The 15,784-nt window shown below is 33.2% G+C and overlaps 1 protein-coding gene across 1 annotated transcript in view; it reads left to right on the top strand.

Moving 5' to 3' along the window:
* Nucleotides 1-1,132: 1,132 nt before the first annotated feature.
* Nucleotides 1,133-15,784, top strand: part of LOC129947132 (uncharacterized) — a 61,026-nt gene continuing 46,374 nt past the window's right edge. The window contains exon 1 of the mRNA XM_056057573.1: nucleotides 1,133-1,614. The gene's annotated coding sequence lies outside the window, so the exon portion shown is untranslated. The remainder of the gene's footprint in view (nucleotides 1,615-15,784) is intronic.

Raw genomic sequence — 15,784 nt, forward strand, 5'->3', positions numbered from 1 at the left:
AACGCGAAAAGACCATTACTTTTGTTTTGTCTGTGTTGATGACTAGACCCCACTTGACACAATAGTCCGTAAGGCGAGTAACACATTTATTACGATACCCGCAATTCGGACACCTTCTGGAATGTGCGTAGCTATATCATTAATAACCTTTTTGACAAAATATCACAAAAATATTGAATAATTTAATATATCTACCTAAAATGAAATAGACGGTAAAACGAATCAACAGGAAAGTGATTTTTATTTGTTAAAAATCCAAAAACGAGTTATTTTAAAGACAGATACAGCGCAAGCCTCAGATTATTTTTTTAAACTTATTTTATCGCCAATTTACACAGCTACTGTAAACTTAGCATAACGTATTCAAAATAATATGTTATTTTACCCTTTATTACGATTACGTATAAAAATTATCTTTCTCTTTAAACAAAATGTATATTTTTGTTAAAGTTCATACAAATTACAAATTTCATTTGCCCAGCACTGTAGAAAATGTCTTTTGTCTTCTGAAACATTGCTCTCCAACTTTCGAGTGAATTTTATTCCATTTTCGAACAAAATTATAAAACATTTTAATAAAAGAACTCAAAGTGATCTTCGAATTTCAAGAGAATTCCTCTCACATCAGCATCTCATGGTTAAAAAAATGTTCGATGAATGCAATCCAACCTGTTCCACAGGCAGAAGACCAAAAAACCGGTCAAAACAATCCAACAAAACAAGGCCTCCATTCCATCTCCATCTTCATCCAAGAAGTAAGCATGGTAAACACTTTGTCTCTCTGTTTCCGAGGCTGATGCTGAATGCTGATCTTGTTGCACCCAAAAAGATACACTCACCGAAACCGAGAACAAGACCGACCGAACGAACGAAAGTATCTATATCTAGTTTAAGATGCGTGCTTTACGTACGTTGCTTGCGTTCAACTTCAACTTCAACTGTAGTCTTGAAGTCTTTGTCGTTTTTGTTGTCGTTGACGACATTTATACCGTTCACAGCGCCGCGCCGCGCCGAACCGTTCGACGTCCCCCGCATACAAAAAAAAATCACTCACAATTGTTCGTTCACAAAGCCATTGAACGAACGAACGAACGTAGCGAACAGTGAACTGTTCGATTGCAGTTCTGTTTCTGTCCGCCGCTGGTCGCTGTTCGCTGCCTTCAGATTCTGTTAGCTAATTGACTTTCAGTTTCAGTCGATCGGATTCAGATTCAGATTCAGTTGATTCGGGACAAAGCGTGCAAGCGGTTGTCGTCGGTGCGCATTAATATTCTTCAATACTCGTATATCTCAAGAAATCTATAGAACGATCTTTTGCTAATCGAAGAAAATAATCCGATGCAGAAAAAAAATATATATTTCATCGAACGTATTTTGAAATAGAATAATTCTTAAATTTTAAGCCTTTTCGAAAACGATCAGGAAATATATGTGCAGTGTAAGTGTTCGTTAGTGTTTAGATCTGGAGAGTGGGTCAAATAAATTAATCAAACATTCGCCCCCGAGACCGCTGTTAAGAGGAATTAACCGAATAACGATCAGTCGGAGTTATTTTGTGGATTAATCGAGGAATGCAATCAATTATCCAGGAATTGCAGTTTAATTGATTGAGATGTGAGTTATGTTGATGTTGATGCATATAATTTGTCTGCTTGTCTTACAATCGAGAACATTGTAAACAAAACTAAGGCACGATCACACGCATTTTGCTGTTTAAAAAAAAAAAGTGATCACCACTCTTTAAGTTTTCCAATTTCGGTGGACGTTTGTTTATTTTGATAAAATTGATTGCGGCTTGAGTTTGTACATCGATCATCTCTCTCCACGCCGAACGTTTATGGTTTTGTGGTTTCTGAAGTAGATGGGTGTACACTTATATTGGGCTTGGGCAAGATCACCTTGTGCAGGCGTATCGTCCGTTTAATAGTCTTCCAGCTGAATTGGCTAGACAAACAGACAGACAGACACGCACGATTGTATCCATTGCATTCGCTTTGTGGAAAGCCAGCGCCAACGGGAAGGTGTCTTGAGGTTATGAATGGATTATTGCGAACTTCTTTAGATCGTATAGCTCGATGTAGGGAATATAAAGACTTGCCTTGAAAGATCAGGGGGTTATTTGGCTTTCGATAGGCGAGATTTTATTTATGATGTGATTATATTTGAGTGTACATTTAATATTTTTGTTTTTTTTTTTGCTGAGAATGAGAGTGAAAAAGGATTTAGTATTCTATGAGTGAAATAGTTATCTTTTTTTCTGGAGTCGTCTGGAGGCGTTTTAAAGGTTTATTGAAAAAGTTGAGTGGGAAATGTGATCCATGTAAGGAAAAGGCAAAGAAATGAATTATATTGTTTGCATGTTAATAAAGTAGTTGTTAATCAGATAAGGAAGGTATACTTACCTTACCTTTCCTTCCTTACCTCTTAAGTTTAAAAAGTCTTATACAAATAAGTACATATGGAACGTATTTTATTTTGATTGAGAGTCTTGAAAGAAAATCGAGTGTCTATAGATGGGATAACTTCTTTATATTATATTCTTTTGTTTGGTCAATAGAAAGATGTAGATAACCTGGAGGCACTTGATGGGATTTTTTATGACTAAGGGAAACAGTCATGGCCATTTTTGTGCGTTTCCATTAAGAGGTTTCAATTTGAATAGCCTATATTTTGACAGCTGTCACTTTTCTATAATTGTTATATTTTAAAGAATGATAAACCAGCAACGCATTGAAATTGTAAAAATTCAAAAAAATATATTTAAAAAATTGTAGCCAAAGTTCTTAATTGAAATTTTGCAAAAAAATGTCCTCACCATATTATTTTCCAAAAAGATGATCACAACTTAGCACCGAGAAATTGTGATTTAACTTCATTTTATTGAATTGGACTACGTGAAAGAAAAGGTAGATGCTTATGTTCCACAATTAATTTAAGTCTTTAAAAATAAAATTCCTGAAGTTTTTGGGGACATTCACCCGCAAGTGTTCAAATTAGTCATGGAAACTTTAAAGAAAAGCATATGGTGCTCCAATCTTTTTTCCAATACAAAACAAATGCTAGGATGCGACCCACCCTGATAACTTCCAATCCCTTCTGTCAATTTGTCTTGCTTAAAAATTTGTAGGTTTTCCTGTTGGTTTAAATAAGTTGTCAATTGAATTATTCTTAAAAATTTTAAAATTACAAACAATATTTTTCGTATCAAGAAATAGTTAAGTTTAAAAATATAGTTTTTCACCAACTTTAGTAGCATTTCTTAAATATTTAAAAATTAGATGAATGATATTAATTTGAAAGATATCAAAAACCGAACATCAATTTTTACAAAACTTGGCTACTATTTTTTGTAGATTTTATTTTTTTTATGAAAAAACGGACTGTTGGACTTTTATTTAAAAAAAAATCCTGAAAACAATATTTTCTGTGAAAAAAAAAGTTTCAAGACAATATTTTTAATTTTTGAAAAGCTATTTGAGTCGAAAGTAAATTTTTACCAAGTTAGTATTGTTTTTTTTTAGGTTTTTATTTTTTGTAAAAAAAACTGTTGATACGGTTTTTCTCAAAATTTTCCGAATGTTGAAAACAATATTTCTTATAAATTAAAATTAACTGGAAGCCACAATCTCAAATGCTTGAAAAGATATTTCAGTCGAAAATCAATTTTTAATAACTTTTGTTAAATTTTCTTTTAAGTTTTTATTTTTTGTAAAAAACTGTCAATTCGATTTTTCTCAAAATTTTACTGAATGTTGGAAACAATATTTTTTTAATCATAAAAGTAGTTTAAAGCTTATATCTCAAAGTTTTGAAAAGATATTTGAGTCGAAAATAAATTTTTACCAACTTTTGTTAAATTTTCTTTTAAGTTTTTATTTTTTGTAAAAAACTGTCAATTCGATTTTTCCCAAAATTTTCCTGAATATTTACAACAATATTTAAAAAAAAAAAAGTAGTTTAAAGCCAAATTTCTCAAAGTTTTGAAAAGATATTTTAGTCGAAAATCAATTTTTACTTACTTTTATTAATTTGTTTGTTTAGGTTTTTATTTTTTGTAAAACAAACTGTCGATTCGATTTTTCTTAACATTTTTCAGAATGTTGTAAACAATATAAGAAATAAGTTATAAGCCATAATCTTACATTATTGTAAAGATATTTCAGTCGAAATTCAATTCTTACCAACTTTGAGTAATTTTTTTTTTAGGATTGTATTTTTTATAAAAAAAAATTTCAATTCAAATTTCCTCAAAATTTTACCACATGTTGAAAACGTTATTTTTCGGTGCAACAAATTGTTTTGGAGATAAAAGATTCATTCATATTTCCCATTCATAAACAAGGCAATAAAACTGAAATTAACAATTATAGACCTATTGCTAAACTTTCATGCATTCCAAAACTTTTTGAAAGCTTAGTTTATGATTCCGTTTATTCCCATTGCAAGCCTTTATTCTCCCCAGCTCAACATGGTTTTCTTAAAGGTAGATCCACTACGACTAACTTAATTGAATTTATATCCAAAGTTTTGTCACCCCTTGAGAATGGCAAAGAAGTTGATGTTGTATACACTGATTACAGCAAAGCCTTTGATAAAATATCCCATAACATAATTTATCTCAAACTAAGAGCTCTAGGCTTTCCATCTATATTTATAAACTGGACAAGCTCCTATCTTACGAATAGAATTTATAGAGTCCTTTTCCGTAACTCAGTCTCAGTCCTATACATGCAACTTCTGGAGTCCCACAAGGTAGTCACCTTGGCCCCCTCCTCTTCGTCTTACCTGTTAACGATGTCTGTCTTAAATTAAAAAACTCAGATATCCTAATGTTTGCGGATGATAAGAAAATTTTTAAGATTATCTCTACTCCATCTGATTCCTTACTTTTACAAAATGATCTTAATATCTTTTTTGTTTGGTGCATGCATAATTTCCTAGAGTTAAATGTAGGTAAATGTAAACCAATGACCTTTTCGCGCAAACAAATCCCATCTCATAGAGTATACTACTTCCTTAATGACGCCACCGTCAACGTAATCTATTCTATTAGAGATCTTGGTATTATATGTGACAAACACCTGAATTTCCATTCCCATTTTGACCAAATTATTAATAAAGCTAATAGATCTCTCGGTTTTATTAAGAGATGGTCAAAAGAATTTTTTAACACCTATGTAACTAAAGCGCTTTACATTTCCCTAGTCCGTCCTCATCTTGAATATGCATGACAAGTATGGTCTCCCTTTTATGAAAACCATTCACTCAGAATTGAAAATGTTCAAAAACGTTTCGTTCGATTTGCCTTAGGTGGCCTCCCCTGGGATGATACATCCAACTTGCCTCCTTATGCCGATCGACTAAAACTGATAGGTTTGCAGCCCTTATATATTAGACGCAAAAACGCTGATATATTATTTGCTCACCAATTGTTAATGGGCAATATAGATTCCCCGGCACTCCTGAGTGACATTCATCTTAACACCAACCCTCGAAATCTGCGATCTGTTTCCCTTTTCTATATCCCTCATCACCGCACTAATTACGGGCACTTTGAACCAATGTCCAGAATTCTTCGTCACTGCAACGCTGCTATGGTAATATTCGATTTCAACATTTCCAAATACCATCTGAAAGATACCCTTTACTTTCTCCCATTTTGAGTCCGAATTCCTTGTCCCTTGTAATTTTAAGTCAAATAAAATCAAAGTTCTTGTACATTAAAGAGCTTTTATGTGGGCCTTAGGGTCCACATGAATTAATGTTGAAAACTGATAACAAGAACTGCAAAAAAAAAAAGTTTGTTATCATGTTACAATATCCCGTGTGGCGAGCCCGAAAATAATATCCAGACAAAATAGAATCAACACATCCCAGAAAGTGCAAAACATTAAAAACCACAATTTCTTAAATGGAAAACTTAACTTAAACACGAGTCCCAGTAGTTGAGTTTAAAATCCCGAGAATCCAAAATAACGAAAACCCAAATTCCCAAATAGTCAGATCTTGAAAATCCAGATTCCGGAAATCAAAATCCCATCATTTTTAATACTTTATATTCTTAACTTCTAAAAAGTTTAAAATGTTTTCCTTAAAGAAGTATCGTAATTTTTGTATGGATGTTTGGCTGTCTTGATTTTGGGTCTATGGGATTTTGGATTTTTTTTTATTATCGTTTTTCTGGATTCAAAATTCCTTGTCAGTCGAGGCCAAAACAATATTCACACAAATACTAACCAACACATCCCCGAAAGTGCAAAGCAATAAAAACCACAATCTTTGAAGTTATATTATCCTAAAAATTTTCTGACTATTGGGTCTAATAAATTCTACCCGATTTCCACTTTAAAATCCCAAAAAACCAAAACCCGATATAACGAACTAGAAATATATATACAAATTATACGAAACGGAAATGTTCCGAAATAGATACTTTGCGATGGGCTGGGTCGAAATTCTGTAATTTTACTTTTTGGCGAATTTTTCCGAAACGAAAGCTCGTGCAAGCTTTTGCTTTGCAGTTATGGATAGAATATCAAAGGATTTCGAAATAGTAGATCCTGTGAATTCAGGTGTTTCCAAACTTATAGCTCTTGGGATTTTCTGATTCTGGCTCTAGCAACATCTTTTGATCTTTGGACTCATCAGAAATTCGTGTTCTTTGTGTGTTTATATTAGGTTATAATAAAGTGGCTGCCCACGATAAAAAACGGACGCACTTAGGCCAGTTCAATGGCCCATTGTACAGCTTCTGCAAAAGTCATTTGAGAATACACCTAATCGCATGGTGAGCTTTCCTATTAGGCAGTGTCCCGATATCAGATTTTGATATCACGTTTTCTTGAAGCTAGGACAAGACTTCTTTTATCGCCAATAGTTCCGCCTGGAACACGCTACAATGATTGGGAAGGCGGAATGAGGGACTTAATTTCAGTCGTTCAGAGAACACAGCTGCACTAACCACTTCTTTTGTTTTTAAACCATTTGTAAAAAAATGGATTGACTCATATTCCAGGAATGTCCTATTCTCCTAGAAAGGTCTGAAAGGTATAGAAATCTGGAAATCTCTGTCAAATTTCTGTTGGGAGTTGGTGTAATCTGTGTGCTTTGGAATTGATTCTAAATACCTAAGAATTACGGAGTGTTGTTAGTCCACTGCGACGAAGCTTTAAGGCGAATAGAAGAGCTTTCAGCTATTTGTTTGATAAATATTTTAAGAGGTGTTAGGCAGAGCAAGGTGTCCAGTGCCGGTGGGGTCGTGCGAAGCGATCCGCTTATACATAGGTAAGCTGAAAGTTGGACTTTATTTAACGTATCCCTTTTTATACCTTTCTCTAAAGCAGTCCACCATACTGCCACACCGTACATTAAAATCGGTCTAAATACCGATATGTATAGCCAATGCATGATTCTGTGTTGTAAGCCCCATTTATTACCAATAGCTTTTTTGAGAGAGCAACAGTAGCTTTTTTGACTCTTTTCTGTACATTTCGTTTCCAATTTAGTTTTTATCTAAAACAAGTCCCAGGTATTTAGCCTTGTCTGAGAATTTTAATTGCATTCCTTCAATGTAGAGAGGGTTGACAAATGGAATTTTGTATCTCCTAGAAAATAAGTATGGGTTAACACCCAGTCCACACCGATCAGCCCAAAAAATTAGTCTAGCTAAGGCATTTTGTAAGAGTTCTTTTAAGGTTTTAAGATGCTTTCCTGAAACTGCTATAGCAACGTCTTCTGCATAGGCGATAACTTTAAAACCCTCCGCATTCAGACTAGTTAGGATTTTATTTACCACTAGGTTCCAGAGGAGAGGGGATAGAACACCACCTTGCCGTGTCCCTCTACTAACGAATTTTCTGCCAAAAGAGTTAATTATTCTTCTACTCACCATTAAATTAATTAAATCCCGAAGCAGATGTGTCTAGGTTGTTAAAGTCACGTTTGATGAAAGCAACCATAGTGAACTCTTAATTATGGAGGGAATATTCGATAGTGTGTACTAATGTGTGTAACGCTGTTTCCACCGATTTACCCTTACAGTAGGCATGTTGAGACGAAGACAGAAGTCTTGTATAAATACTTGCCCTTAAATGGATATCAGTCAATCTTTCCAAGGTTTTAAGAAGGAATGATGATAGACTTATAGGTCGTAAATCTTTAGGATTGACTTGGGAGTATTTACCTGCTTCAGGTATAAAAACAACTTTAACTTCTCTCCATGCCGATGGAACATGGACCAGGTAAAGACAGCTGGTAAAAATTGCCTCAAGGATTGGAGCAATTCAGAAGTCTTTTATAACTCGGCTGGTATTATCCCATCTGGTCCTCTAGATTAAAATGGTTTGAAGCTGTTGAGAGCCCATTGTAGCTTGTCCCTTGTGATCAGACCTTCTTGTGTATATGTTGTATTGGGACTTAAACATATATAACTGTTGCAAGTTTCGGTAAGAGAACTACAAGGAGAGTGAGTGTCCAGTAATAAGTTCAGCGATTTATTACTTGAATTTGTCCAGGAGCCTGCATTTTTCAAGCAGCTTGGTATCGCTTGATTAGTTGAAAGAATTTTTCTTAACCTCGAGGCTTCTGAAGTTTCTCAGCATTCAGGTTTGGGTAAATTAATTCAGATGCTTAAATTGCCTGATAACTTCTTTCAAAGCTGTTTACCTAAAAATATACAAAATGGCAGTGACAAGTAGATGGCAGGTGTCACTGTGGATTATGTGGATGGTATTGGGAGGTGTTACGAAAACTCACAGAGTATTTCCCAATAGCGCAGGGTTGTTATAGAGGAAAACAATACAAAAATAGAATTAAACAAAAATAATAATGAAAATTCATATATAAAACGTAAAAATAAACCTAAAAAGTAAATTGTTAAATTTCGAGCTCATATTACTTTTTGAAATTCATCTTATAAAGAAATACTGCAATAAATATGAACAATATTTTCCTATGTTTAATTACCATTGGATACCAGCTAAAAAGACAGCGAGCAAAGGCAGAGCAAGTGGTGGAGTGCTTGTTGCGGTTAAACAAAATATATTCGAGGTGAAGGTAATGGAAAGAAATAATATAATTTTTGAATTTAAAATCAATGAAAGGAGCTTTGTTCCTGTCTATTTAAATTGTAACAACAAGTTGTGCAGAAAAATCGTACGAAGAAGACCTGGCAAGAAAGTTAAGCCATTGCGGAGATACCACGGAGTTTTTGAAACTAACAAAAAAAAAATAAGATTACATTTTTCAGGATTGCTAAACATCTCTTCGGAACAACTAGTATGGAATTATGCGACACCACATACCGAAGATGATATCCTTGATAACGGTTTTGGAAGTAGAAAGGGTACTAGAGTCGATTAAAGATGGCAAAGCAGCTGGCACAGACGGGATTCCCGCAGAGTTCTTCAAATATACTTCCACCGAATTTAACCAAAACTGGCGCAAGCACTCAATGTCATCTTTAGTCTTGCTGTACATCCCGATTGCTTCGATGAGGCTATTATATGGCCCATACTTAGAAAAGGTGACCCAAACACTCAACAAACTATAGGGGAATATCATTTCTTAATGCAAGTTTGAAGATTTACATTTCAATACTCAATAGAAGGCTTATTAACTGGGTGTTGTTAAACAACAAACTGAGCGTGTATCAGTCAGGGTTTCGGAAAGGGTATTCTACGAAGCAAACTCAATCGTTATGCTAAACTGTATACCTTTTTCGTTGACTTGAAAAAACGCTGTTCTATAAACTTTACTAGGAATATCATGCAAGTTTGTTAAAGCACTGGAAAAACTTAACAACCAAACGACAGCTAGCGTTTATAATAGATGTGTAAACCGAGGACTACGTCAAGGATCCAATCTCAGCCCATTGTTATTTGCGTTATTTCTTGATGACTTGGTTGATTGGCTACCTTGTGGATTGGAGTTTGAAAGCTTAAAAATAAAAGTAATTATGTATGCTGATGATATTGTCATTTTGGCAGAGTCTCCAGCTTCACTGCAGCTTATGATCAATAAACTATATGATTATTGTAAAAAATTGGGACTTTAAGTAAATTCTGCAAAATCTAAGATAATAATATTCCAAAATGGTGCAGGCCAGGCCGCAAGAGAAGAAAACTGGAGATATGATGGAGTAGGATTGAAGGATTATATTTATCTGGGAATGATTCTCACGTTTAACTTGAATATGGAATATGGAAACACCTCAAAGCCAAGGCTGATGCTGCTAGAACGGCTATTTGCTCGAACTGGAAGAAAATTTTCAATAATAACAACATATCAACAAACGCCATATATGAAGTTTTTAACGCAACTGCAAAAGCAGTTCTGTTTTATTGAGCACAGATCTGGGGTGTTCGGAAATATTCTTCTTTAGAAAAGTATTTCTCTAAGTATATGTATCATTTAGAAACAGGGCTTTCGACACAAATGTTTATGTTGAGAAGTATCATGCGTCGAAAAACTGGATTCTAAAAGGATTGGATTGTTCTGGCTGCAAATTGTGGTATTATTCTAGAACTGAATGGATGTAAAAATAAATTCTTGATTAAATATGATAAATACTACCATAAGTCTTAATACAATGGTACTTCTCCAAAGTCTAATTTATCAACTGCGAAAAGCTTTGCTTCGTATCAAAAAATTAATAAAATGGGGTGATATCCATTATTAAAGTCAATATCCATTTTAAAGTATCTCAACAGGAAGTTTACTTAATTGGATTCAATCTAAAAGCAAACACTAAACACCAGACAAATGATTCATCTAAAGAAAAAAATTTGGCATTCAAATTTAAAACTGATGGTAATGAAGAAAAATAAAAAAAAATAAAAAAAATCATCTAAATTTGTTGTCTTGTCTGCAAAATTAATATCTTTTTGATTGGAATCACCGAAAAACACAAGCTCACAAGTCATATTAACTCAAAACAATGAACGCCAACCTTACATTTATCTGATCGTCAAAACATGACAAGAAATGATAATATTTTAATTTAATACCTACCTGGCTTAGATACCTTTTCCAAAACGTACATATTTTGAGTATGCATATCAAATCCATCAGCTTGGATTTCGTTTCTTTTCCATGTCATTTGGGAATTGATTTCAGGAGGAGGATCTGATGGAGCGAAAAAAATGTACGTTTCTTATCCATGTTTGAAAAAGATGCGAAATAAAAATACAAATCTCTAACGGTTCATTAATATCTGATGCGCTTCTATGTATAAATTATTTTTTTTTTTTGTTTTAAATTAATTTTCTAAGGAATTTTGAACCGGATTTTAATTTCCTCAAGACTCCATAAAATACTCGTATAACCTTGGAATGTTAAGAGCTCTATCCGTTGTTCACCTTTGTTTTAGATGTGACCGAAAATACCTGCCGCTTTAAAAAGAAGGGAACAACGCATGCGCTTTAAGCAGAAATGAATAACATTCAAGTCAAGGTTGTCGCAAAGTTTCTTGATTCCTTCTTTGGGTGCACCTTCTAAGGAATGATACTTCTAAGAAAAAAGCTGTGACTAGTGTCCAAAGTGCTTTACATTTTTTTTTCAATTTTTTAAATTCTGTTAGCGGGATATGGATGTACTTTTCTTTTACGGATTCTGTCAAATATTACAGTATTTTAAACTTTAACTACTAAAAGGAGATATTTTGAAATAGAAATGTGACTTAAAGTTGCATTCCACAACAAAATACGACGAAGAAGTAAGTTTTTTTTTAAATTTGGTGATTTATCATAATGATTAACAATAACTGACACATTTTTAAGCCCCAAGAATTTAATGACTCAAACTTTAAAACGCAACCAATGCCTGCAAGGCTGAGCAGACTTCAACTGTCACATTTTATTGAAATCCTTTTGAATCAAATCTCAATGGCATCCCACGTAAGAAGAATGCCTATTTGCATAATCTAACTATAATGCATCACCAAGTCCCAAGACATTAGAAATGATTAATTATTTCCTTTTGACATTCTAATTTACATTCAGGGACTCTGGTGGTGGAAAAGATCAGATGAATTGGCTGAGATGATGCCTTTACTGAACCCGACCATAACTATCAATCTCTCGTTTGTTTAACAAATGTCAAAATATTGTTGATTGTATTTTTTCTTATTTCTCAAAATTGTTTAAGAAAAATAAAAAGAATATTGCCAATATTCAAAAGTAAGGCTTTTGTATTCGATATTTTCAATTTGACATTGACAGATTCGAAAAATGACCTATTCGATGTTGAAATGTTGATCACACAGTGAATTATTGTCATTTTGACATTTTGAAAGACGTTTATAGTAGTTAAAGAGAGATTTCTTTTTAAATTTTTAACTTTCCATAGGAAGTTATTGCAATGGGTCCGATTTGTCGAAATGAGCATTTTGACATTTCTCGACGTTTCAAGGTCCTTAGAGTCGAAATAAATAATTCTTAGAAAGTAGTCTGTGCGGGCATGTTTTTTTTTATTCCATTTATGTATTGCCAAAAAAACGATCAGCAGTAGTCCAGTTTTTATATCTGAAAGTTGAAACAATTGAACATTTGCCAGAATAATTTATCAAAAAGAAGCGAAATTCAGACCAACAGTGAACCGTGTAAGCTGATTTTTCATAGTTGACTATAAAAACCAAGAAAATACGTCTGTGAAAGGTGATAATCTATTTCAGAGTTTTAGCCAAACAATTTGACATAAAATAAAAACTTCAAGAAGGGGGTTTGTTCGTAGAGTACTACATTACCATGTGGTGTTGAAGCGAGCTTGAAACGAGCCTCAATTCTGTATATACTTAAATCGAGTTGAAATAATCTTGATTCCTCTACCGGATGTGAAGAAACCGGTGTGAAGAAGTTGGTTTTACAGATAATGCATTATGGTCTGTTTATTTGCATGTTTGTGTACAAAAAATTTATTTATTTAATCCATTAATTATCTAACGTTAATATAAACTTATAGCTATTTACATAATTTTTAATTAAAAATTTTATTTAACATAGAAATAAATAAATACTATAACATATTAAAAAAGCTTTCTTTAAATTGTTTACTTTTAACATTGTCATTAACAGATGAAATTAAATTATAAAATTTATTGAAGACTGAAATCAATTGATTTAAAGGGCTATTCATACCATAGTTAGTTCTGCTAAAGATCGGACATAAAGGTATCTGTCTTCTTATGCTAGTTTGACTATAGCTAAAATTTAGACGATTTAGAGCTGTTGCGGATATAATAGAACCATTAATTAATTTTAAAATAAAACAAAATTGGAGATATTGTCAACGTTGTGAAAGTGTAGGGAGGTTTATTAGCAAAAGTCTCTGAGAATAAGAAGGTGGTGTGAATATTTTTGAAAACGGAAGAAAACGAAGACAAAAATGCACCGTTTTTGGATACTTTCAAGTCTGTCAATGTGGACTGAATATAAGGTGCCCATATAACACAGCCGTATTTAAGTATTGGCCTGACAAATGATACATAATGAAGTTTTAAGACGCAGGGGTCACGAAAATCACGAGAAAAACGTTTAATAAAACCTAGAATCTTGTTAGCTTTTTTAACTATAAAGTTATAATGGTAACAGAACGTTAATTTACTGTCAAGAATAACACCTTAATCAGAGAAAACGGAAGGCTTACAAAGGGAGGAAGAATCTAATAAATAGTTATAATCTATAATTGTTTTTTTGGGTGTAAAACACATAGTTTTACATTTGTCAATATTCAATAAAAGTCGGTTGGTATTGCACCATACCCTAAAACTATGAAGATCTTCTTGAAGCTGTAAGCAGTCATTAATTGAACTAATAGATTTGAAAATTTTAATGTCATCAGCGTATATTAAAACGGAGGAGTTTTTTTTATAACGGATGTTATGTCATTTGTATATAAGATAAATAATAAAGGACCTAAATGGCTACCCTGTGGAACACCAGAGTTGACGTAAAATTGGTGGGAGAACTCATTTCTGAATATAACGTTATAACTTCTGTTCTTAAGATAAGAAGAGATCCACGTCAAGAATTTGTCGTTAAACCCTAAGGCCTTAAACTTATGGACTAAAGTCTTGTGACACAATTTGTCAAAGGCTTTACTGAAATCTGTGAATGCGCAATCTACTTGCTTACGATCTTCGAAAGAGTTAAGACAGAAAGACGTGAAATGAAGTAGGTTTGTCATTTTTGATTTATTCTGGACGAAACCATGTTGATTTTCAAATACAATTGAATTACAATTAAAGGATAACATCTTACAGATAATGGACTGAAATGGTTTGGGAATAACGGAAAGTTTGGCAATCGGCCGGTAATTCGTTATTTCATTCTTGCACCCTTTTTTATGAATCGGACATTTATATTCAGTGATATATTAAAAGCTGGATGGTGACTAGTTTAACATCGGCTGGAGATACAGCTACGTCAGTATTTATCGTGTCGGAGAAAAATATTAGGTCCAAATATTTATTGTATTGAATGGGAACCCCATTAAATTGAACAAGTCCACAAGAAGCTAAACCATCAATAATTGTGAATTCATTGGTGCTCGTTGGACTGATAGGTGTAAAATAGTTGAAATCTGATGATTTTGTCCAGTTGAGGTTCGGAAGATTGAAATCACCTACGATCAGCAGTTCATCATTAGGTTCCATTTGGTCGTGAATTTTCTCAGTTAAATGTATGCAATTTTCATAGACAAAACTGGTAGATCTGGGAGGTATGTATACTGAGATGATAAAGAGATAACTTGTTTCCAATTTGATTTTAATACATAGCATTTTGACGTCAGAAAGATCAAAAGTATCAAGCAAAGTGCATATAAGGTAGTTTTTTACCGCGAATAGTATTCCACCACCAACTGTCTCCGAGTCGCTTGATTGGTGCCTATCTCGTCTAAAAACTTGGTAAGTTGAGTCAAAGAGTTCGGTATTTATGAAGGAATTATTTAGGCATGTTTCTGTAAGAGTAATTATGTCATATTGTAGATTGACAATATTTTTATAGATCGTATTGATCTTTGTCCTTAGGCCATTGACGTTTTGGTAATAAATCAAAACTTGCTAAAGGATGACGACTTTTAAAATATAGTTTCGTTTTAAACAAATTAAAAAAATTGCACGTGGAGTAGGTAGCATATATTTATGAACTAGCTGAACTATTCTTCATTGTTTAACACAAATCAAACTATCTCACTTCCATTTCATAAGGAACATTAAAACACCATTTGCATTCTAGAAAGTGCTGCCAAACTTATTCATTTTAAAATCTTCTTGTGCGGTGAAAACACCAAAAAGATTTATTTAATCTAAACCGAGATACCTTTGGTGCAAACATAGCAAAACTAAATTATCTTTTCTATTGTTTTCTCTTGCAAAATAAGCCCAGTTAGTCCATTTTCATAAACATAACTAAATAATATCAACAGTAACAGATTGATGTTTTCCCCTAATGGAAAACACAAGATTCCAAATGCACAACTACTCAACGAACACAGCCATCAAGATACAAATGCAATATCAATCATACCAACATTTGAAAACGAAATCACATAAGATTCATTTGAGACTCGTGTAAATGTCAAAAACTCATCCGTAGTAAAATTCTACTTTAGGATATTGTTTTTGTTATTCGTGTAAAATCCTACTAAACTATTGAAGTATTTCCTAACAAAACACGGTTAATGTTGGTTAATGAACGAACCAATAACGCTAAAGACTTGAATTCAATTTTATAAGTGATACCAAACAAGTACATTTTTAGAAAAAAATCCAATCAACGGTTTTTTA

This window comes from Eupeodes corollae, chromosome 2, assembly GCF_945859685.1.
Source record: "Eupeodes corollae chromosome 2, idEupCoro1.1, whole genome shotgun sequence".
In the NCBI taxonomy this organism is placed as follows: Eukaryota; Metazoa; Arthropoda; class Insecta; order Diptera; family Syrphidae; genus Eupeodes; species Eupeodes corollae.